The following is a 25,408-nucleotide window of genomic DNA, read 5'->3' on the forward strand; positions in this document are numbered from 1 at the left end:
TTCAAATTTGTAAATTTCTTTTTTAAATTTCAGAATTTCTAACTTGGAGTTTAGAGCTGAGTTTTTTGGATCTGTGTTGCTTTTCTAATTTTTTTAACTGTGTGTTCAATTCAGTGATCTGTTCTTTCTCCATTTTGTATATCAAAGTGCTTAGAGGTATAAATTTTCCACTAAGGATTGCTTCAGTTATATTCCAAAAGTTTTTGTATATCATTTCATTGTTATTATCTTCTGTGATCTACCAATTCTTTAGAATTAAATCAGACTTCATTTAATTAGTAATCTTTTCTTCCCAGGCTCATTTGTAATCACCAGAGATCTAGCATAGCTACCTTTTCTAAAATTCTATTCAGATTCTTCAAGTGTGTGTGTGTGTGTGTGTGTGTGTGTGTGTGTGTGTAAAAGGATATACTGAGGTCCAAGTATGACAGTTTTTATTTCTCCCTGAAATCAGGTTTTGTCTTTAAGTACTTAGGTAGTATGTCATTTGGTGCATGTTAAATATTGATATTATTTCATCATCTACAGCACCTTTATTTTTTTAAGAACCTTGAAACATATATATATATATATATATATATATATATATATATATATAATTTCTGTTTATCTTTTAACCATGTCTGTTTTTACTGTTTCCTTGTCTAATATCATGATAACTATACTGCTTTTTTTTTAATTCACCTTTAGTTTAGGGTTTGTTTTCTCTAGTTCATGATAAATTCTGCTCTAGCCCTTCATTTTAACTGTATAAATCTTTGTTACAAGGTTGTCTGGCAACAAGATGTTGTGGATTCTACTTTCTAATCCATTCAGTTATCCTCTTCCATTTATGAGTGAGTTCATCCCATTTACATTAATGGTTCTGTCAACCATGTATTTTCTTACATTGCAAAGGAAGTGAAGAATGAGTGTGATCAATACTAGTCATCACTGAAGCAATCTGCTTCTAGTCTGCTGCACCTCTGTTCTTCTCACCCAAATAGAAAAATAGTTCTTACACTTTCTTTCTTCTTTCATTTTAAGCCCCTCCTTCATAATCCATCCTCCAAAATTTAAATTTGTTTTGATTATAGTTATTCCCTTCCTATTTTTACCTTCCCTCAACTCCCTCTTAAATCCCCTCTCTTCTGCCTTCTCCCTGTTTCTTTTTTCCCTGTCAAATTTAATGTATTTCCACAACAAATTTGTGCATGTGTGAATAAGAGCATACATGCACAGGCACAATGGCATGTAGGTGGTTCAACTCTCTTTTACTTAGTTCAGAGAAGAGTGAAGTTCAAATGGTACCCATTCCCATTCTTGTACATTTGTATATTCTTTTTATGTTGCTCCATCATAACTTACTGATTTCTAGCCCTAAGCCTAAATTTAATTAATTTGCAAACTTCTGATAATAGCTATGTTTAGAAAAGGCTAAGAAACATAGGATACTGGACTTGGAAACAAGACGAGATAGGTTAAATCTTGCCTCAGTTTCAATGTAAGTGATTCAGGTAAAGTCACTTAATCTCTCTTTGCCTCAATAATCTCACCCGTAAAATTAGAAAGGTGGACTTGGTGGCCTCAAAGGTTTCTTCCAGTGCTAATCTACTATTGTATGACTGTTTTTGGATTGAGCTCCTTTTTCTTATTAATTTATTTTTAGTTTTCAATATTTACTCTCACAAGAACCTGAATTACAAATTTTCTCCCCATCTCTCCCCTCCCCCTATCCTAAGACAGCATGCACTCCAATTATTCCTCCCCTCCATACTGGCCTTCCTTCTCCCATCCTCCTCCCCTCCACCTTTCTGAAGGGCAAGAGAGACTACCACACACCACTGTCTATATATCTTATTTCCCAGTTGCATGCAAAAATAATTTCCAGCATTAATAAAATGTTCTTTTTGGAGGCAATCATGGTTAAGTGACTTGCCCAGAGTCACACAGCTAGTAACTGTCTGAGGCCACATCTGAACTGAGGTCTTCCTGACTCCAGGGCCAGTGCTCTCTATCCAATGCTCTACTTAGCTGTCCCTGAGTTCCTTTTTTCTTCTCTCTCTGGCTGTCTTTATCCTTTTCCCATTCACCTAAGGATAAAAATAACTATAGAAAAATAGTCAACAGTAACTGAGATTTTCTGCTATTTTTCAAAGAAAAACTCCAAGGGAAAGGAAAGGGCAGAGAAGAACGCACTACAAAAGCAGAAGAACAAAAATATTCTACTGGGCTTCAAGTGAGTTCACTTAAGTATAGATAAAATGGTACAAAAAGTACCTTAACTTTTGTATAGTTTGCAGTGAATACTAAGAATGCTCAGGAAGTTAGATCAAAGGCCTAAATCTATTTATAAATTTATTCCTTAACATTTATTTGAAATCTAAATTTCAACATATCAAATACTATTTAACATTAACTTACATTATAACAGATATTATATTCATTTTTTATAGATTTTTCTTGGACAGTGACAGGCACTCTGGAATCTCCCATTGCCAATAGGAATTTAATGAAGTACAATCAGCTCTGCTATAACAGTATATATGCATTCCCAAAAAGAATCATGTTATGCAAAAACTGAACAATAAAAACCACAAGGCTTATGGAAAAAATGGAGTTAGGGAGACAATGCTCAAAAATTCAGTGACACATAAAAAAAGATAGGAACCTAGCCAAAATGGCAAGAATATTATACATGTTAAATGGTTATGAAATACATATATACTACAATAATAATGGCAGTGTTCACTGCCTCAGGCTGCTTGCTGCTGCTCAGCCCGAGTTGAAGGCTGACAAAATCTCTTAAGCAAGTTGGGCAGCCCACAGTTCTCAGCCTAGGGCCAGAGGCCATAGCAGAAGACGGGTGGTGCAGAGCAGACCAACCTTCCTCCACCCACAGCCCCCATCTGCATCAGAAAATATAAAATAGATACAGCACTTTACCTTGTTGTCGCAGTTGTCATTCAGTCATATCCAATACTTTGTGATCCCATTTGGGGTTGTCTTGGCAGAGATACTGGAGCATTTTGCCATTTCCTTTTCCAGATGAGGAACTGAGACAAGCTGGGTTAAGTGACTTGCCCAGGGTCACAGAGCTAATAATCTGAGGCTAAATTTAAACCCAGGAAGGTAAGTCTTCCTGACTTCAGGCCTAGCACTGCACCATGTAGCTGCCCTTTAACCTGACAAAGACCCAAAGTTTGCTTGTGGAAGGGGGTTGTGAAGTGGTGCAGTTTTCTGCATTCTCACTATTTCTCATTTGTACATAAGCAAACCAAAATCATCATTATGCTCAAAATGTTCCCTAATACATAATTCCATTGGAATAAATTCCTATTTTCAAAACAAAAGTTATAGTATTCACTATACTCAAAAGGTCATATTAATACTTTGGGGAAGCCATAATTGGTAGAAGTTTTCTGCCTTAAACTTAAGAACAAAAATCTGCCACCCTCCACCATTAAGCTATGGGCCTTATTTCTGCCTTCTAATAACAAACAGAAAAAATTTAACAGTTTCCACATGACAAACCTTCAAATATCTGCATATGGCCATCATGACTCCTCTAAGGCTTATCTTTTCCAAGCTAAAAATCCCTGGTTCCTTCAACTAGTTCTTCCACGCTGTAATTTTAAATTCACTTTCTATCCAAGTCAACCTCCTCTACACCAGTTTACTGTGCCTCCAAAAACATGGTACCAAGAACCAGATAAAACACTCTTCTTGTTATCTGATTAGGGCAGGGTACTATGGAACTGTTATATTCTTTGTTCCAGTCCTTAAATTTCTATTTGTCCATTCTAAAACTTAATCAGACTTTTTGACTGGCCCAAACTGTTGTCTAATACTGAGCTTATGGTCCACTAAAATTGGCTTTTTCAAATGACTTGCTAACTACTCCTCCCTCATTTTTACTTATGCAGTTGATTTTCTTGGATGGAATGAAATCTTTTACATTTACCCCTATTACATTTAATTTATTAGATTTAATGTATCATTCCAATGTACAAAGATCTTTTTAGGATCTCTAGTCTATCATGTACCAATATTTGTTATTGTTGTTGTGTCTGTCCTTTTAGCACTTGACTTTGTTTTGAGTGAGGGAGGGCTGTGCAGGTCACCAGCCTCACTTTTCCTCCTGAGCCACCAGATATTCCTCAGGATGACTGGAGGTGGCCCAGGATGCACTGGGAGACCTTGGCCTTTTTAGGCTAGGCCACTTATATGTACCCACTTAGAAGTGGACAAGCCTCTTTAAGAAGCAGTCAGGGAATGGCCTCTCTGCGGTGGGTGCAGTAAGGGAGGAGGAGGAGAAAGAGCAGCAGCAGCAGTATTTTATAGCTCACAAACCAGCTTCCTGCATACCTACACAACAACCTTATCACATAAATGAGTACTGTTCTCCATTTTACAAAAGGAGAAAACTCAAGGTGAGAAGCTAAATGACTTTCCAAGTAGTCACTAAAACGTGAATCTAGTTCTTTTAAGTCCTGTGATCTTTCCTCCGCACCATGGTGCCCATGTTAGAGAACTGCAAATTAAAACTCAAATGCACTAAAGACAGGCATATATAAGAAACACTACAATAAAATCATTTTTGCAAAGCAAGAAATGTTGGAAATAACCTTTTTTCCTTAAATTTGCAATCAACCAAAAATATAACTACATTTTTAAGTTTTTCAATGGGTAGAAATAGGAACCCTGATACTCCATGCAACTAGTAACTTCTAATTTACAAACTCAGGGGGCAGATTTTCTTAAAGCTGGAAACCCTTGGGAGGAGTTTAGCTGTGTCTTCTTTTAGGGTAATATGTTCAGTTTGGAGCTCTGAACCTTAAGTAAGAGGTGAAAAACAAAGGAAGGATGTTAAAAAGGTAATATCAAAAATAGTTAAAGGGGAGAATGCCAAAAGAATAAAGGAAAAGAGTGTTTTTAGAATGGGCACAATAAGGAAGAAAATCCTTAGTAACAAATTTCTTCCACCCTTCCACTTTCTACCTCCCCTCAACCCCGAAAAAACCTACATGGAAATCTTCATAGTAGTATGTCCATTCATATCTCTCAGTAATTATGCTGGGGAAGTGGTAAAGAATGCTGAATGCTTCCCTCTGGGATAAAATGGGTTATTTTCAATAAGTTACCTGCAGCAGCTGTTGCTGGGGAGAACAGTGGGTAGGAAGACTAGACTTGGAATGGGAAGATCTGTGTTGTTCAGGTCCCACCTCTGACTAAATTTAATAGCCATGTGACCCTAGGTAAGTCACCTTACTGCTCAGAGTCCATTTGCTCATTTGTAAAATGAGAATAAAAATAGCACCTGCCACACAGAGTTACTGTGAGGATCAAATGAGAACACACAACAAGGGGCTCCCTAAATCTTCAGGTACTACATAAACACTGTCCTTTTCATACCCCTTCACTACAGTCTCACATGGTTCTTTTCCTTTTCCACAATTGAACATGTACTCCAGGAAAGTGGGATGATAAACGTAACTGGCAGCACTGTACTCTGGGTCTAAGGAGCCCAGAACCAATTTTCTCCCGGGCAGCTGTCTCCAAAGGCCTTGCTAACCTTCGCTGTAAGTGGAAGGGAGCCTCAGAGCTAAGAGAACAGCTTTGTTAAATTGCCCTTGGTTGCCAATATAATAAAAATGACAACAAAAACTAAATTAATTTACAGAATCAGGGCCATACCAATAATACTACAAAAGAGTTATTTTCTAGAACAAAGAAATAATAACAATTCATCTAGAGGAACAAAAAGTGATGAAACTTAAGGAAAATGGTGAAAAAAGTGGGAAAGTAAGGGGCCTGGCAGTTCCGGATCTCAAGCTATCCTCCAAAACAGTAACTAAATATTTGATACTGATTGAAAAACAAGTAAGCTGAACAGTGGTACACGAGGTCTAGAAGCAAACAAACAGCAGTGTTTGAGAAACTAAAAACTCCAACTTCTAGTATAAAAGCTCACTAATGGACAAAGATCACTGGGAGTTTGGCAGAAAACGGGCTTAGACTAACATTGCACTGCATGCCACAATAAGCTCCAAATGGATACAAGACTCAGATAAGAACATAACATCATAAAACAAAAGAGCAGAGGAGACCTTTTTACAACGACAACTAGGAAGGAGCTCTTCAGTAAACAAGAGATAGAGAGGATCTATCACTGGAAAAAAAATGGATAGTTTTTATTACATAAAACTGCAAAGTTTATGCATAAACAAAATGCCATGAGAAGGGAAGCAGTTAACTGTAAAAAAAATCTTTGCAGCAATTTCCACTGAAAAATGTCAGATACTTGTGGTATATTGGTAACTGATACAAATATTATATATGAGAACAGGAGTCATTCCTCAGTAGACAAAAGGTCAAAGAATATGAACAGAAATCAAAACTAGAATCTAAGGGGATGCCATCAATTAGAGAAAAATTATGAAAAAAAATTATAGCATATGAATGCAACAATATTATTATGATATAAAAAATGATACACAAGATCAATCAAGAAAACCTGTTTGAACTATGGAGAATTTAATGAGCAAAATCAAGAGAACAATTCATATAATGACTGGAAAATTGGAAAGGAAAACAGCTTTGATCTCTGATTATTGCAGTGACCAACCATGACATCAAAGAACCAAGGAGGAAATATACTACCTACTGCCTAAGAGAAAGGTGATGGCATTGAAGTACAAATTAGCTATATAAAAAACTTAAATCAACAATTATTAGAGAAATAAAGAATGTGCTAACTATGCCCAAAAAAGTTGATGAACTGTGCATATCCATCAACCAGCGATACCAATATAAGGTCTCTACTTCAAAGAACAGAAGTAAGACCCAAATGTACAAAAATATTTATAGCAGCTCTTTATGTAATGTCTAAGAACTGTACACTAAGAGTTTTATGGACTGGGGAATGGCTGAATACATTATGAGATTAGAATATAACAAAATACTATTGTACTGTAAGATATGATGAAGAGATTAATCTCAGAGAAACCTGGGAAGACTTGTATGAACTAATGAAGAGTGAAGTAAGCAGAACCAGAACAATTTATATAACAACATTATTGTAAAGACTTTGAAAGACTTTAGAATTGTAACCAATGCAATGAACAACCATGATTCCAGAGGACTCATGATTAAACATGTTAGCTACCTTCGACAGCGAGATAATGAACCTAGTACGCACACTGAGACATTTTTTGGACATGACCAATGGAAGAAATTGTTTAGCTTAACTGTGTATTTATAACAGAAACTTTTTCTTTCTTTCTCAAAATGAGTAGGAGGGAAGCAGGTACCAAAAAGTGTATTTTTATTGAAAAAAAAGTAATTTAAAAAATAAACAAAAAAAAGAATAGACATTCAAAAAGAAGCATAAATAGGGTATTTTTCAAAATAACATGTGGAAATATATGTATATATACATACATGCATATACATATTTTTTGGTGTTCTGCTACATGTTTAAATTCAGAATGTTTAAAAAAAAGAAATTCAAGCTATCAACAGTCATATTTTAAAAAATGCTCTTATCACTAACCACGAAATGAAATAACTCTAAGCTTCCACTTCATATTCATGAGGTTGGCAAAGACAATAAAAAAGGAAAATGAAATTGTTGGAGCAGCTGTGGGAGGTCAAGCACAATTAATGCACATTTGATAGGGATGTGAACTAATCTAACTATGTGGGAAAACAATGTGGAATTATACCACCAAAAAGTTCACTAAACTGTAATTATACCTTTGATTCATTGATACCAATCCTAGACATATACCCCTCCAGAAATCAAAGACAGATATGCAAAATATTCATAGCAGCATTTTTTACTGGAGCAAACAAAAATGGAAATACAGTAGAGGCCCATCAACTGGGAAATGACAGGATAAATTATGCCACATACAAGTATAATGGAATGTTACTGAGAGGTAAGAAATGACAAAAAGAATGTAGTCAAAGACACCCAGGAAGGCTTATATGAACTGATTTAAAGTCAGAATAACCAGAACAATTTATACAATGACTACAACACCACAAAGGAAAACAACACTAAAAGACTTCACAACTTTAGTGCTCTAATCAACTATGAATCCAGAAAAATGATTATGAATCATGTTTCCTATCTCTTGACAGAGAAATGATGGACTAGAGATAGAGAATAAGACACACGTATTTAGACACAATGTCTGGATTTATTTTGCTTGACTATATTTAAGAGAAGGCTTTTTTTTTTTTTGGAATGGGGAGGAGAGTAATAGAAGTTGGCTGGTAGTAATAGTAATACCAAAAGTGTCAATGAAACATTTAAAAAATACACAGAAGAGAGCAGAAGGAATTCAGAAGGGGACACGGGCAAGTAGGGCAATGCTGGAAGGACCATGTTAAATTTAATATATTCCTTTAAAATAAATTTTATATAATATTCACAATCTCTTAGACAATTCTTTTTTGTTCACTCTGTGGAAATGTTTGTGTTTGTTTATATCTGTCAAATTCATAATAACAAAAAAAATTTTAATTAGCCATGGTTATAAATACTTATGATATAATATCTGAAGATAGAGTAAGGCAGATTTAGTTCAGCAATCTAACAAAACACTACAAGGCTTTACTAGTAACACTGCCACATCCAGAACTGACATTTTTGTCCTATCCTTACAAACCACTAGTATTCACAAACTAGTATTTATTCTTTGCAATAGATTGCCACCTCTAGGCTTTTATTCCTATAAACAGTAAACTACTTTGAGCAACAAATAAAAATGGAAACCATAGTTTTAACAAATTAACCTGTGGGGAGATCAAGACAATTAATTAAACTTACTTAAGAAGCATAAGAGTCTCTAGCTGCCCAAAGAACAAACCTTAAAAATACTAACTGTAATAATCTAAAAATAGCCAAGAATTGTTTTCAATGAATTACTTAACTGAGAACGGAACTCCCCTTCCAAAATAAATAATTTTCAAGTTATATAGATCCTGAGCCATTAGTCTGACTTCTCTCTAAGATAACAGTTATGACAGCTCCCTTAATGAGAGGCCCAATAAATCCAAGGCAAACGATTCTCTGTGGTGACAATGTCACCTCCACCAAGGTTTCCTGCTTATCCACCCTGATAAGCTGACAGGTAACTGACAGGTGTTCCCTGCCCCAAGGATTCTTGTTTATTTTAAAATTACTGTCCACTCAAAACAAATGCAACCAAGACACCTTGACCAGCTGCAGTTCCTTTCTATCCCTGGAAACTATGAACAATTTGCAAGTAATGTATCGTGTCAAAATCATATTAGTAACTCTATACAAATTAAACAATTCTGTGGAAGGCCTAAAGAAGAGAGTTCAAAAGGCTCAACAGTCAACAGAGTTTAAAACCATGACTTTAAAACCACGATGTATGTAGTTGGGAGGAAAACCTACTGGAAAAGTACGGAACAGTTGTATGGTGGTCTTATTATTGTTTCTAAAATCACTGAGGAGGCAGGATCCTAAAATGTAGATTCCTGATCAACATCAAGTACCTACAACAGACGCCCCTTCTTGAATGAAGTGACTATCTAAGAGAGGCACATCACTGCCAGTTCAATCCAGAAAGCATTTCTGAAGCACTCTGCCTGTGCCTGGCACTGTGTTGGTACTGGAGATAAAACGACAAAAATAAAACAGCTCCTGCTCTCAAAAAACTGACATCCTACTGGAAGAAAACAATGTATATACAGACTCTACAAATATTTGCAGAGGGGAAGACACTAGAGTTGGGGGGATTCAGAGGTGGTGGCACCTAAGCTTTGTTTGACAGAACCCTTGGATTCTGAGGCAGAGGTAAAAAAGATAAATTCACTCTTGGGCTGTGTTGATAGAAGCACTGTATCCAAAAGGAATGAGACTCTAATCCCACTCTACTATGCCCTGGTCAGACGCCATCTAGAGATCGTCTTCAGTTCTGAGCAGCACATTTTAGAAAGGTACTGACAAGGTAGAACATTCATAGGAAGCTATCAAGAATAGTGAGGAGTCTCAAAGTTAGAGATCAGTGCAGAGACCCAGTATGATCTCACCCCAAAGCACAGCCAGGGCCTAGCACAGAACCCAACTTAAACTATTACTTAACTATTATTGTGCTATAAGAAATGATTAGCAGATGCAATAACTCCAAAAAAACTCCAAAAAACTTACATGAACTGATGCCGAGCAAAGTGAGCAGAACCAGAACACTGTCCACAGTAACAGCAACATTGGGCAAGATCTTCTATGACTGACTTAGCTCTTCTCAGCAACACAATGATCCAAAGACAATTCCAAAAGACTCAGGATGGGAAAAGGTAGACACATCCAAAGAAAGAACTGATAGTCTGAATGCACATTGAAGCATACATACTATTTTCACTTCACTTCAATTTTTTTCAGTTTTTTCTTTTGGTTCTGTTTCTTTCTTCATCACATGACTAATAGGAAAATGTTTTACATGATTGGTCAAATATAACCTGCATCAAATTGGTTACTGCCTTGGGGAACAGGAAGGGGAGGACAGGAAGGAGGGGCAAGTAGGAGAGAAAAAAATCCGGAACTCAAAATCTTATAAAAAAATGAATGTTAAATTAAATCTTCACATATAACTGGAAAAAATAAAATAGTATCTAAAAAAAAACAATTCAAGAACTGAAGTTGGAGAGATTAGTAAATCAAAGAAAATAATCAATATAAAAAATTACTGGAAATCTAGAGATTCCACAAAAAGAAGGAACAAATAACTGCAAGCAAAGGCTCAAAGGAAAAAACTGAAAAGTAAAGGTAAATGAATATCTAGAAGAAATGAAGCAAGAGATAAAAATGAAATAAAAGCTCTAGAGGAAAGAATTAGAAGTAAAATAAAGAGCTTGGAACAGAAAATTCCCAAAACTAGAATAAACCAAAGAGAAATCAATGACTCCATGAAACAAGAAACATTAGCAAAAAATCAAATGATAGAAAAAAAAGAAAATATAAGAAATATTACATCAAAAAGCAACTGTCCTGGAAAACAAGTCAAAGAGAAATAAAACCATTATTTTTTTCACTGAACACTATATTTCAAGAAATCATAAGTGAAAACTGCCAAGTTACAATAGAAACCATTGATAATCTCAGGAAAGAAACTCCCAAAGAAAAAAATCACAGGAATGTCATAGCCAAAATCCAAAGCTTCCACATGAAAGAAAAAATGCTGCAAAAATCCAGAGAAAAGCAGTCCAAGTATAAAGGGACCAGTCAGGATCACACAAGACCTGGCAGCTTCTATTATACGAGAAATATATTGGAATGCCATATTTTAAAAGGCAAAAGATGTAGGCATATAACAAAAAATAATTTATCTTGAAAAAAGCTAAGTATAAATACATAGGGGGAAAAATGGGCTTTTAATGGAATGAAGCAGAGGTGTCAAACATGTGGTCCCCAAATTCCTGATGAGGCCTGAAGCAAATTAAAGTGTAAATGGAAAATATTTACTAAAATAAATAAAATGTAATAAAACATAGATATATAGATATGTGATTTTCTAAGTCAATGTATATCAACAGGAATCTTTATTTACAGTTTAGTGGCTCCCTTTTCTATTTGAGTTTGACAGTGGACTTTTAAGCATCTTCTGATGAAAAGAACGGATTTGGGTAATTACTCTAAAATACAAACATGAGTCAAAAGAAACCTAAAAAGGAAAATTTATTTTAGCAATTGGAAGGAGCTCTTTGATGATGTAATGCTAACATAATAGAGAAGAAACAAGTGTCCCTTCACAACCTTCATGTCTTCAAAGGGGAATTAAGGGAATTTGTAGATTGATTCTGTTCAGAGGATTTTTAAGAGGAAGAGAAGGAAAGGTAAAAGGAGAAACACCCTAGATGTAGGAAGGAGGTAGAACTTGTTATTTCTCATAATTGGAGTACAAATACAAATGTGGAAGAAGAGATGGGGGAGAGGTATCAGATGAATGTCATGCTAATCTGGTACAATAGCCAAGGGAAGAAATAGCTAAATGTTCTGATCTTGAAAGAAAACTTAAAAAGAACAAAACTGGGGGAGGAGAACACCTTAGGATCAACTCTTAGACAAATGGAGATTGGCTGGACAAATTACGGTATGTGAATGTAATTTAATATTACTGAGCCATAAGAGATGACAAAAGGAATGACTTCAGAGAATCCTGGATAGTCTGAACTGATACAGTGTGAAATGAGCAAAACAAGAAGAACAAGTTATACAGGGAAATCAACATTGTAAATAAAAATAATTTTGAAATACTTAAGAATTCTGATCGATGCAATGACCAATTATTTTTCCAGAGCACCTATGATGAATCACATTACCCACTTCCTGAAAGAAAGAGAATGGAAACACAGTATTTGAAAGAGATGGACATTTTTAATAATTACATAGATTTGCTTTCTTTGACTATGCTTATTTGTTACAAGATTTTTCTTTCTTTCTCTCAGTTAATAATGGGGAGGGGGGGCCCAGAGGCTACCTTTAAGGATGCCAAAAAACAAAATGGGAAGACTGAAACATTTTTTTAATGTACAGAAGAGGTCAGAAGAAAATTCAGGAAGAACAGACAAGTTCTGAAATTTACTTCATATATATATTTTTAAAGCAAGTAATATGAAATGGTGATTCATGGTTTCATATATAATATTCTTATATTTTCATGTGTGTGGAAATGGTCTTTTTTTACTGTTTAGAGGTAGCTAGGTGACACAGTGGAGAGAGCTGGGCAGACCTGGATTCAGGAAGACCTGAGTTCAAATATAACCTTAGTCATTTACTACCTCTATTACCCTGGGAAATCATTTAACCTGTCTGCCTCACGTTCCTCATCTGTTAAATGGAAATAATAGCACCTGCTTCCCAGAGTTGTTAAGATAAAATGAGATAATATTTGTAGAAAAGCTTCACAGACCTTACAGCATTACAGAAATGCTAGCAATTATTATTCATGTTCAGAATTTTTAAAAAAAGGTTTGAACAGAGGCAATACAAAGGGGAAGGTGAGAAAGGAGGCTTAAGGAATAAGACACCTTCACTGGATCTTCAGCCTATGCCCACATTCAGTAATCACATGAAAGTAACTGAATAGATACAATGACTCATCAGCACAAACATGGCATATGTATTTCCAATGCATAATGAAATTGGGCTCCATACAGAATATTAAATCAGCTTGCATCCTACAAGACAAAGGGAATTCCAGCACTTTGACAAAATAAAACTCTCAGAAATATCAATCAATCCATTCTTCAATTCAACCTACACAAATCCAGAAAGCAAGCATAGCAAGAGAACATCTCACTTCTAACTACAATCTTAGGATCTGTTAAGTAGGTCAAGTTTCCTTCCAATGATGTTTAGTTGGAATTAAAAAAGCAAATACCAAAGAAATAAGTTAGGTAGAACTAAGACAAAACGAAGTGCAACATTCACCCTCTTTTCATTCATTATTCCCAAGAGAATTTTTAAAATTACCTCTTATCAGTGTACTAGTATCTTTTTTTACAGGAAGAGTTCTGATGGGTATTTTGTCTGTCTGTTTGCTTTTTAAAATAAATAAGGCCTTCAGACATACATACAAAAGAATTTTTGAGCACTGCTTTGAAAAATCCCTGAAAAAGATATGTAAGAGGATTGTTTTCTGACATTATGATATAAATGGCTGCTGTGACTGAGTGCTAGACCATGGATTTTCCCCCCTTCAATTGATTATGTATTTACTCTGGAGCCAAACACAGTGCAAAGCCAGAGAAACAAAGAAAAAAAAAAGACCCTAAGGTCAAGGAGTTTACATTCTAGTTGGGGAGACTTCACAAAAATCTACAAGAAACCTGTAGGAAAGCCTTAATTCTAGGCATGGGGACAACCACAACAAAGTCACAGAGACAGAAGATAGAGGAAGATCAAATATGACAGTATGACTGAACCAAACAGTACAAGAAGGAGAGTAAAGTGCAAGAAGACTGAAAAGATAGGAACAAGGCTGCAAAGAGCTTTAAATGTCAATTTTATATTTGGTCCTAAGGGTACTAGAGAGGGATATGATCAGACCAACACTTCAGGAAAATCATTTTGGCATCTATGTGAAAGAGAGATTAGAGAAAAGATTTAAGATAGGAAGATCAATTAGGTAGTTAATGCAATAGTCCAAGAGAAAGATGATTAAGGTCTGAACAAGGGCAATGACTGTAAATGAAAAGAAAATGATGAATTATTGTGTGAAGGAAAAACAAGATTTGGCAATAGACTGAGGTTGGAATAAATAATCAAGAATGACACCAAAGTTGTGAACCTAGGTGACTGGGAGGATAGTGGTACCCCCTAGAAAGAAGAGGAAAGTTCAGAAGAGGTTTGGGGGAAAACATAATGAGTTCTGTTTTAGACATGTTAAATATGCCTATGGGACACCCAGTTTGAAATGTCCAACAGACAGCTGGTGATATGGGATTAGAGTTCAGAAAAGAGATTAGGGCTAGATATTCAGAACTAAGAAAATATCAGCCTAGAGATGAAAATTGACCTTGTGGAAACTAATGCAATTACCAAGTAAGAAAGTACAGAAAGAAAAGAGAAAATGACCCAGGTCAGAACCTTGAAGGATATCACATTGTTAGTGGGCAGGACATGAATGAAGATCCAAAAAGACTGAGAAGGAACTGGTCAAACACAAAGGAAAAGCAGGAAGAGAACACTTGTTAAAAACTAGAGGAAAGGGGGGAAATTTAGAACTCAAAATCCTATAAAAACCAAATGCTGAAAACTAAAAATTAATTAATCAATTTTAAAAGAAAAAAGCAACCTAGAGGAAAGGTAATTCAGAAGACCCTGGTCAATAGTGTCGAATGTTTCACAGTTCCAGAACAAGGAAGACTGAGAAAAATTCATCAGATTTGGCAATCAAGTGATCCCTAGTAACCTTAGCCAGCAATTTTAGTTGAACAATGAGATCTGAAGACACAATGCAGAGGGTCTTAAAAGAGGAGATGAAAAGAAGAGGCAGGAGTGGAACCAACATGGTCAGGGAACAGCAGGAAATAGTACAGTGAGCTCTCCTTGTCCCCAAAAACTCTCTCCGAAAGGATTTAGAAAGTACACCAAAACAAGCCCTTATGGGGAAATACAAGAAAAAGGTATAATGAGTCATTTTTCCAGTCCAAAAAAGCATAGGCACATAGGGAGTTCTTTGGACAATGAGGACAGGATCTGGCCAAGAGCCCTCCAGTTCATAGGGATAGGCAGTACACCATGGCAAGACTAGGTCCCTGATCCACAGGGGCATCCCCAGACACAAACTGGGGCACCACAACAAGAAATGGTGTTATCTGGCAGCTTTGTTGTCCATTACCCAGCTCCAGATCACAGATTCAGGGAGGATTTTTATTGAGCAGAATGAGAAACTGGGCACAGCTTATTGAGAAGGAGCAAGTTCAGAAGCAAGCAACAGTGGTGTGTGGCTCTGATGCTAAGAACAGAGCAGGGTCTCACTTACACCTCTTAGCCCAGTCTGAAGCCTGCAGAGGAATAATCAGTACAGGAATCACAGACCTAAGGGAAACATGTAGTTTTTGTCACTTTGAACCAGCACAACTTCCCACCTAGCTAATAAGGGTGAAGAGTCCATATCTAGTCTGTTGCTCAGACCTACAGCCAGGTCAGGAACTTGAAGAGTTGGGGAAGTAAAGGGTAGAGAGATCATTCAGACTCTGTCCTTGATCAAATTACTTTGGGAACACCACAAGCTTACAGGTCTCCAAACTCATCTGTCCCTAAGATCCTGGAATAACACAATGCTCAATACCCCAAGGAATCAGCAAAAGGACCAGCCCAGACCTTCCCACCAAAAGCATCAAGTCCAAAGTCAATAAAAAGGATGGAAAGATGAGAAAACAAAAAAGGAATCCCATCATAAAAACCAATCATGGTGACAGAAATGCTCATAACACAAACTCAGAGGAAGAGAATAACTCCAAAACAACTACATATAATGCCTCAAAAAAAAAAAACCACATCTTGGGCACAAATTCAACTGGAAGACCTGAAAGAGAGAAAACACGAATTTAAAAATTGTTTTTATTCTTTTAAATAAATGGGAGTGCTTGAAGAAAAACACAGAAAAGAAATGAAAGATATGGAAGAAAGAACTGAAAAAGGAATTAACAGCTTGGCACTATAGGTACAATACCTTGCCCAAACAACAAACTCCCTGAAGATGCAAATGGACCAAATAACAGCCAATGATCCAATGAGACAACAAGAAAAAAATAAAACAAAGTCAAAAGACAGAAAAAAATAGAATAAAATGTAAAGTATACTGCAATAAAAACAACTTACCTGGAAAACAGATCAAGGAGAAAAAACTTAAGAACTGCTGGACTACCTGAAGGCCAGGATCAAAAAAAAACAAAAAACAGAGCCTAGATACCTATTTCGAGAAAATCTCAAAAGGAAACTACCTATATCTCTAAGAATCGGAGGGCAAAGTGGAAATAGAAAGAATCCACCAATCATCTCCTAAACAAAACCCCCAAATGAAAACTTCAACAAACATTACAGCTTAAATCCAGAGCTTCCAGGTCAAAGAAAAAAAAAAGACTACAAGCAGTCAGAAAGAAAGAATTCAAATATTGAAGAACCACAGAAAGGATCATGCACAATTTAGCAGTCACCACTATAAAGGAGCAAAGAAAGTTTGGCATAAGGTATGACAGAAAACAAAGTTTATAGAAATACAGCCAAGAATAATTTATAAAGCAAAACTGATTATGATACTAAGAGGGGAAAGTGGACCTTCCAAGAAGACCAGAGCTGTATGGAAACTCTGCAGTTCAAATACATAAGTAAGGATAAATATAAACACATAAATACAAATGAGCAATCGTAAGGAACTAAACAAAGATAAGCTGATTACATTCAAATATGGGGAGATGATACATGTGTTATCTCTGAAAACCATCAACATCAAGGGTCAGAGAGGGAGTCAAATTAAACAAGGCCTGGGAGAGGTTCCGGGGCAGCTAGGTGGCACAGTAGATAAAGCTCCACTCCTAGAGTCACAAAGACCTGAGTTCAAACCCGGCCTCAGACACTTACTAGCTGTGTGACCCTGAGCAAATCATTTAATTTCGTTTGCCTCAGTTTCCTCATCTGTAAAACGGGATGAAGAAGGAAATGGCAAACCACTCCAGTAGTATCTTTACCAAGAAAACTACAAAAGGAGTCACAAAGAATTGGACATGATTGAAAAACGACTAAACAACAAAACAAAGGGAGAGGAAGTTCTGCTATGTCTTCATGCTCTTAAAAGAAGAACAGAAAGAAAGAGGAATACACTGGGGATAGGAGGAAGGGCAAGGAAATGTTAGTGGAAATTATCCCACGTGAACAGGATGTACAATTATACATCTACACAAACAAGCAGGAGGGGGTGAGGGCAGCAGGTGACACTTAAAACCTTCTTTTCATATGAACTGGTCAAAAGAGGGAAGAATACACATACATATCAAGAGTTGGGTACAGAAATACATTTCACTCAATGAGGAAATAAGAAGGAAAGGGGAGAAAGAAGAAGGGTGAATTCAAGGGAAGATGGCTTAATGGAACGATTAGCAATCAATAAATATTTATTACATGCCTACTATATGCAAGACACTTTACTAAGTTCTGGGTATATAAAAAGAGGAAAAAACAGTCCCCCAGATCTCAAACTATATTATAAAGTAGGAATCATCAAAACCATCTGGTATTGGTTAAAAAATTGAGAGACAGATCAGTAGAATAGACTAGACATGGGAGATTCTGAAACAAAAGAACAATAACTCAGTGTTTGATAAAGTGGAAAACATAAGTTACCTGGAGGAAAACTCCACAGGTGATAAAAACTGCTGGGAAAACTGGAAAGTGGTCTGGCTTAGACCAACATCTTATACCACAATCCATAATACATTATAAATGGACATGTGACTTAAATATTAATAACTGTAGTATAAAAAAAAGAAGAGAAATAGATTATACATCTTTCACAATTACAGGTAAAAGAGATGGAATCTTAATCAAACAATAGTAAAATTGATAACTTTGAGAATTTGAAACTGAAAAGATTCTGCACAGTCAATATTAATGTATAGGTTAAGAAGGGAAGTGGTCATATGAGAAAAAATTCTATCAAATTTTCTTGGATAAGGGTTGAGTATCCAAAATATACAAACAATTAATAAATATGTATAAGGCTAATAGCCATTCTCCAATAAATAGTCAAAAGATATGAGCAGTTATCAAAAGAACTGCAATATATTCACAACCAAAGGAAAAAAAAATGCTCCAAATCACTATCAGGAGAGATACAAATCAAAATAATTCTGAGGTTTTACTTTGCTCCCCATATACTGGCAAAAATGACAAAAAATAGCAAATCAATGTTGGTGGGGCACACTAATACATTAGTGGAGCTGTGAAATGATCCAAACGTTTTGGAAATCAATTTGGAATTATACAAATAAAGTAACTAAAATGTTCACACCCTTTAAACCAGAGACCCTATTAGTGGAAGGAGAGGAAGGGAGGGGAGAAAGGAGACTAGCAAGAGAAAAATCGATCTGAATATCAGAGGGCTCATATTTATATCCTTTTAAATCTTAAACTTTTTATCTTGTGACTCCAGGTAAATCACTTAATTTCTCAATGTTCTATACCAATAAAACTATAAATTGTATTGGTAGGAGTTGTCATCACAGGTATCTGGGAGTTCCTTATCATCACTATCTCTATACAAAGAAAGTCAACATGATGTTTCCAACCATGGGACATTTTTCTCTAGGCTGCACACTGTACGTTCTCTACCAAATCCTAGAATTCGAACACCAGAATTCAAATATTCCCCCCATTAAGTCTTTACCTCTGATTGCATGGCTCCTCCCAAAACTTTCATTTGAGGAGCGAGTCCAGACTACATTTTGGATTTTCTCTGCCACATCAGATTTGTCCTCTCCCCTACTACCACAACTCTGATTTTCAGTTTCCGTAGAATGTAAGCTCCAACAGGGCAGGGCTATCTTTCTACTTTTACTGGTATTCCCAGGGCTGGGGGTATTAGTGGGGAGCCTTTAATTAAAAGCTTATTGGCTGAGTGACTAGGTATTAACCAAGGGAATTTGGGGAATATGTGGTAAATAACTGTATTATCACATTATATCTCCAAACCAGTAGTTAATGAAAAAAAACTGATACCTACTAAATAAAGTCTGAAAAATTAATGTACTTATGTCTTATGTGCATTTGCACAATAAACTCTAGAATTCATTTTCTTTCATCCTGAAACTTTACCTGAAGCCACAAGAGAGATGGTACACTCAAGAAGCCTAAGTGAACAGAGCTGGCTTTGGAATGAGTGAGGCTCAGGACAAGTCCCAGCTCTAACCCATTCAGCCACTCAGCCCTGGGAGAGCTACTTTAAGAATTCAGTGCTCTGAGCAAGTTACAGGTCCACAGAATGCAAAGCAGCCCCAGATATCATCCAGGAAGTCAGTCTTCCCCTATCCCCACCCCCTCCCTAGTTCCTGTGGGAGGATGTCACAGGTGTGGTCCAAAAATCTTAGTTCAATATCTACTGATCTTCAGTAAACACCTGTCCCTCTTCTCCTAGAATTTATCCAAGAGAAACTCTATCTGAGAAAAAGTTATTTACAGCTTAGTCCACAACAGGTATTTGACTAATTTATTGCTAAAATTTCATCATCTATATGAGGCAACTTAAGAATTAGATTAACCAGATATGGCATTTGGGGCAATGTTGTATGGTGTTTTTTTTCATAGTGCCCCCAAATTTCTTACCAGAATAGCATCATCATCTTCTGATTTACAAATCAGATTACAAATTTATAATTACATAAAAATTTTAATTTTACTCACTTTCAGTTTATGATCAAGTAAATGAACTCTTCCCCAGGTAAGTAATTTACCAACCAAATTTGCCCTTTATTTACCAATTCAATTATTCTTTATATTAAGTTTCAACAATGAATAATGATCTGATCTACTCAATGACTGCTCAACTGAACCTCAGAGTAATTCAACTAAACTATATTCAGTACATGATATAACTAAATTTTACCCTCCAAAGAATTCGGCCTAAACCACAGACAACTTCATGAACATGCCAAACAATTCCACAGGAATAAAAATCACCCACAAACCAGCCAGGTGTAATACTCACCCAATTTCTTTGCCACCTTTCCACACTAAAGCACAAGAACCCTGCTCAACAAATATGGTTTTAGAAGGTATTACAAAAAGGCTAGCTGGCATCCTCAAGCAATTCAACAGAGAAAGGTCATCTTTGTAATCCTAACCTGATCCCTGACAGTTTTCAGGGAGAGATTTATGAAACAATATAGTTCTGACTTTTTTCTAGACTCTGCACCTCAATTAAGTAATTTAGGTGACATGCAAACACTAATTTAAGGCTACCACCTTTCTTTTCCACTGCTCTGGAGCGATAGGTATTATCAGACTTGCCTATTAAAAAGTCCCCAGAGATTTCAATTCCGCTGGAGCATTACTTGGGTCTAAATTTAGTGAAATAAAGGAAGTAATTGGAAAGCATTCAATTCATTTCAATATCTATACTTTATGCTGCTAAGCAGTTAAATTTTTAAGTGACTATAGCATTGCCACAGACAAAAAAATAAAAAGTATCATAAATTAATAGGCTGCTAACACCACAAAAAAACAATATTTAAGGTTTATTCCACAGGAAAAAATAGGCAAGCTTTTAAACATGTAGGCACTTCTATATTAATAAGCATAGCATCACCTTCCTTACCAGATTATTTCCATGTTACCACTTTTAAAGAATACACAGGGAAGTTTACCAGATTTTTCCTTAAATGTCAAGTATTACTATAGGAGAGGACAGCACATTCTCCACCTATTAAGCTATGTCTAACTTTGGCATCCCAGACCCCAACTTGAATGTCCAAAACATCAGATCTTATGAGTCCAGAGAGGATGGAGTTGCTAAGAGTTTGTAATATTAATCCACAATTCAATATTGTACAGGAAGCAACAGTAAAAACACCTCAAAGAAAAAGAAGAGCAGGAAAGTAAAATGGTTGTCCAATGAGGCTTTGCAAACAGCTGAGGAAAAGAAGGAAACCAAAAGATAAAGGAGAAAGAAAGACAGTCAATGGAATGCAGTATTCCAGAGAGGAGCAAGGAGAGATAAGGTTTTCTTAAAGAAGCAAGGCAAAGAAATAGAAGAAAACAGAATAGGAAAGACAAGATGTCTTCAGGAAGATTAGAGATATCAAGGAGAATTTCATGGAAAAAAATGGGCATGATGAAATGCAAAAATGGTAAGTACTTAACAGAAACAGAAGAGATTAAGAAGAGGGGGCAAGATTATAAAGAAGTATCCAAGAAATATCTTAAACATCACTGAGATAACCAATAACCACTGTGGTGTGGTTACTGATCTAGGGCCAAAATCAGACATCCCAAAGAATGATATCAAATAGGTCTTGGGAAATACTGCAAATAATAAAGCTAGTAGAGGTGATGGAATCCCAGAGAAGCTATTTAAAATCATAAAGGGTGATGCTGTTAAAGTGCCAGCAAATTTGGAAAGCCCAACAGCGGCTACTAGATTGGAAAAGATTGTTTTACATCCCAGTCCTAAAGGACAATGTCAAAGAATATTCAAATTACTGAACAAGTGCACTCATCTCACACACGGAAAGATTATGCTTAAGATTCTGCAAGTCAGCATACGTGAACCAAGAACAACCAGAAGTGCAGGCTGATTTTCAGAGGCTTTAGAAATAGAGACCAAATTGCCACCATTTGCTGGATTATGGAGAAAGCAAGGAAGTTCCAGAAAAAACATCTACTTTTGCTTCATTCACTACACTAAAGCCTTGGCATGGATCACAACAGAATGTGGCAAGTCCCCAGAGAGATGAGAGTATCAGATTACATTACTTGTTTCCTGAGGAACCTGTATGCCAGTCAAGAAGTAATAGTTAGAACCAAACATGGGAACAAGTGACTGGTTTAAGATTGGGAAACGAGTACAACAAGGCTGTATATCATTACCTTTTTTATTTAATTTATATGCAAAGTACATGATTCGAAATGCCAAGCTGGACAAATCAAAAGCCCAAATTAAGGTTGCCTGGAGAAATATCAACAATCTCCGATATGCAGACCATAGCACTGATGGCTGAAAGTTAGGGGAATGAAATTCAAATACCACTTCTGACCTTAAATATATGACCATGATCAAGTCAATTCCATTCCCTGGGCCTCTGACAACAAATTACTAATTAATTATGCTGAAAGCAGGAATAGAGAACATGCTCCTAGCACCTCTGGTGAGCACTGCAGACTCTCTCAATGAAGATGCCCTGATATTCACAATGTTTAGTCTGTAAGTAAAATGGTTTGGTTCTCAGAAGTTACACTTCCTCCTGCCTCCCCCTGCTACCTGAAGAAGCTGAGGATTTCAGTAATAAAAGATTTTAGTCAGGTGGCACCTAGAATCCTGGGAGTATCCTTTTTATATAGCTATGAAAACTGTTTATACAACATTTTATAATTAATTTATTCAGTCTAAATATAAGAGGCAAGTATGGCCAAGTTTCTGATCAACGTTGGTGGACGTAGCTTCAATGCCCTAAAGCACAGAATCCATGGATCAAATCACTATTCTACCAGATCCACCAAATCTATCAAATCCAAATCCACTATAAGTTCTGATTTCTCCATCTTCCCAAAGCCAAAGCACTTTTCTGGAAGTTCATGTCTGACCACTTCCACTTCTATTCAGCACACTCTGGTGGTAACTGATGACGTTCAAACCTGTATGTGAATTAGGAGGATATCTATGGATTAGCATGTAAAGACTTCCCCCAATGGAATAGGTAAAGGAGAACAGTTTGTTCCAACAGCCATGAAGGAAGCTGAAGCAGGCACTGTGGAGTACTTTAGAAGCTGTTCAGACATCTAAGATGCCAAGGTCATCCACTGCATCCTGGGCTGTAGAATATATCCTGATTTTTATCTTGCCTGACTTCTATGACTCAGGAAGACAGTGAGGCTGATGACTTGGTGCAACTCTGCCTCACTTAAATCCAATTCAGACAATAGCTGAAGACTAGTTTTTGAAGAAAATCAAGTAAGAGAGGTGGAGTAAAAATTGGGAAGACAAATGAGAGAGATGCAAGAAAATCATGAAAAGCAAGTCAACAGCTTGCTAAAGGAGACTCAAAAAAATGCTGAAGAAAATAACACCTTTAAAAATAGGCTAACTCAATTAGCAAAAGAGGTCCAAAAAGTCAATGAGGGGGAGGATGCTTTAAAAAGCAGAATTGGCCAAATGGAAAAGGAGGTTCAAAAGCTCACTGAAGAAAGCAGTTCTTTAAAAATTAGAATGGAGAAGATGGAAAATAATGACTTTATGAGAAACCAAGAAATTACAAAACAAAACCAAAAGAATGAAAAAATAGAAGGTAACGTGAAATATCTCATTGGAAAAACAACTGACCTGGAAAATAGATCCAGGAGAGACAATCTAAAAATCATGGGACTATCTGAAAGCCATGATCAAAAAAAGAGCCTAGACATCATCTTTCATGAAATTAGCAAGAAAAACTGCCCTGATATTCTAGAAACGGAGGGTAAAATAAATATTGAAAGAATCCATCAATCACCTCCTGAAAGAGATCCAAAAAGAACTCCTAGGAATATTGTAGCCAAATTCCAGAGTTTCCAGGTCAAGGAGAAAATATTTCAAGCAGCCAGAAAGAAACAATTAGAGTACTGTGGAAATACAATCAGGATAACACAAGATCTAGCAGCTTCTACATTAAAGGATCAAAGGGCTTAGAATATGATAATCCAGAAGTCAAAGGAACTAGGATTAAAACCAAAAATCACCTACCCAGCAAAACTGAGTATAATACTTCAGGGGAAAAAATGGTCTTTCAATGAAATAAAGGACTTTCAAACATTCTTGATAAAAAAACCAGAGCTGAATAGAAAATCTGACTTTCAAACACAAGAATCAAGAGAAGCATGAAAAGGTAAACAGGAAAGAGAAGTCAGAAGGGACTTACTAAAGTTGAACTGTTTACATTCCTACATGGAAAGATAATACCTGTAATTCTCGAAACTTTTTGAGGGCATAGGGTGAGCTGAATAGGAAGGGATGATACCTAAAAAAATAAAATTAAGGTGTGAGAGAGGAATATACTGGGAGGTGAAAGGGAGAAATAGAATGGGGCAAATTCTCTCTCATAAAAGAGGCAAGAGAAAGCTTTTTCAATGGAGGGGAAAAGGGGGGAGATGAGAGGGAAAAAGTGAAGCTTACTCTCATCACATTTGGCTTGATAACATGCACACTCAATTTGAATGAAAAATATATCTTACACTACAGGAAAGTAGGGGAGAAACCAATAAGTGGGTTGGGGGGATGATAGAAAGGAGGGCAAATGGGAGGAGGGAGTAATAAGAAGTAATCACCTTAGGGGAGGCACAAGGTCAAAAAAGAGAACAGAATAAATAGGGGGCAGGATATGATGGAGGGAAATATAGTTAGTCTCTCACAACATGACTATTATGGAAGTCTTTGGCAAAACTACACATATATAGCCTATATTGAATTGCTTGTCTTCTCGGTGGCAATGGGTGGGGAGGGAGGAAGGGAGAGAAGTTAGAACTCAAAGTTAAAGGAATGAATGTTCAGAATTGTTTTTGCATGCAACTGGGAAATAAGAAATACAGGTTGTGGAGTACTGACATCTATCTTGCCCTACAAGAAAAGAGAGAAGATGGGGATAGGGGAAGGGAGGGGTATGACAGAAGGGAGAGCAGATTGGGGGAAAGGGTAATCAGAATGCATGGTGTTTGGGGGTGGAGGAGAGGAGAGATGGGGAGAAAATTTGGAACTCAAAATCTTGGGGAAATGAATGTCGAAAACTAAAAAGAAAGAAAGAAAAAGAAAACATAAGAATTCTACAATTCAGACGGGTCACATCACGACAGGTAAGTAAAGATTTGTGAAATTTAAAAATCAAGAATATCAAATACCATAAACTGAGAAAGATGATTTTTTTAAAAAAGACAGAATACTGAAAAGATCCCTAGATTAGGAGTCAAAAAATATTTGACTCCTTCACTAACAGACTATAACCTCAAGAAAGTCACACTCTCTCTGTATTTCTTTATCTGTAAAATGTCAGAGGCTGGTGCAAATGGTTTCTAAAACTCCCAAATCTAAAATTTCATGATCTAGGATCACACACTTCAAGCTAGAAATGGATCTTAGAAACAATCTAATACTTCCTGGTTACAGGACATGAACAAGTTTTCGAAGAAAGAAATCCAAGCTATCAATCACAG

At 36.3% G+C, this 25,408-nt stretch overlaps 1 protein-coding gene across 18 annotated transcripts in view; it reads right to left on the minus strand.

Moving 5' to 3' along the window:
* Positions 1 to 25,408, minus strand: part of R3HDM2 (R3H domain containing 2) — a 139,585-nt gene that overhangs the window by 103,756 nt on the left and 10,421 nt on the right. Inside the window, exon 1 of one of the 18 annotated variants that reach the window (XM_072655144.1) lies at positions 2,926 to 3,035. The exons of the other annotated variants lie outside the window; for them this stretch is intronic. The gene's annotated coding sequence lies outside the window, so the exon portion shown is untranslated. Of the gene's footprint in view, positions 1 to 2,925; positions 3,036 to 25,408 lie in introns of those variants that run through there. 18 annotated transcript variants of the gene reach the window in all.

The sequence above is a fragment of the Notamacropus eugenii genome, chromosome 3 (assembly GCF_028372415.1).
Source record: "Notamacropus eugenii isolate mMacEug1 chromosome 3, mMacEug1.pri_v2, whole genome shotgun sequence".
Taxonomy (NCBI): Eukaryota; Metazoa; Chordata; class Mammalia; order Diprotodontia; family Macropodidae; genus Notamacropus; species Notamacropus eugenii.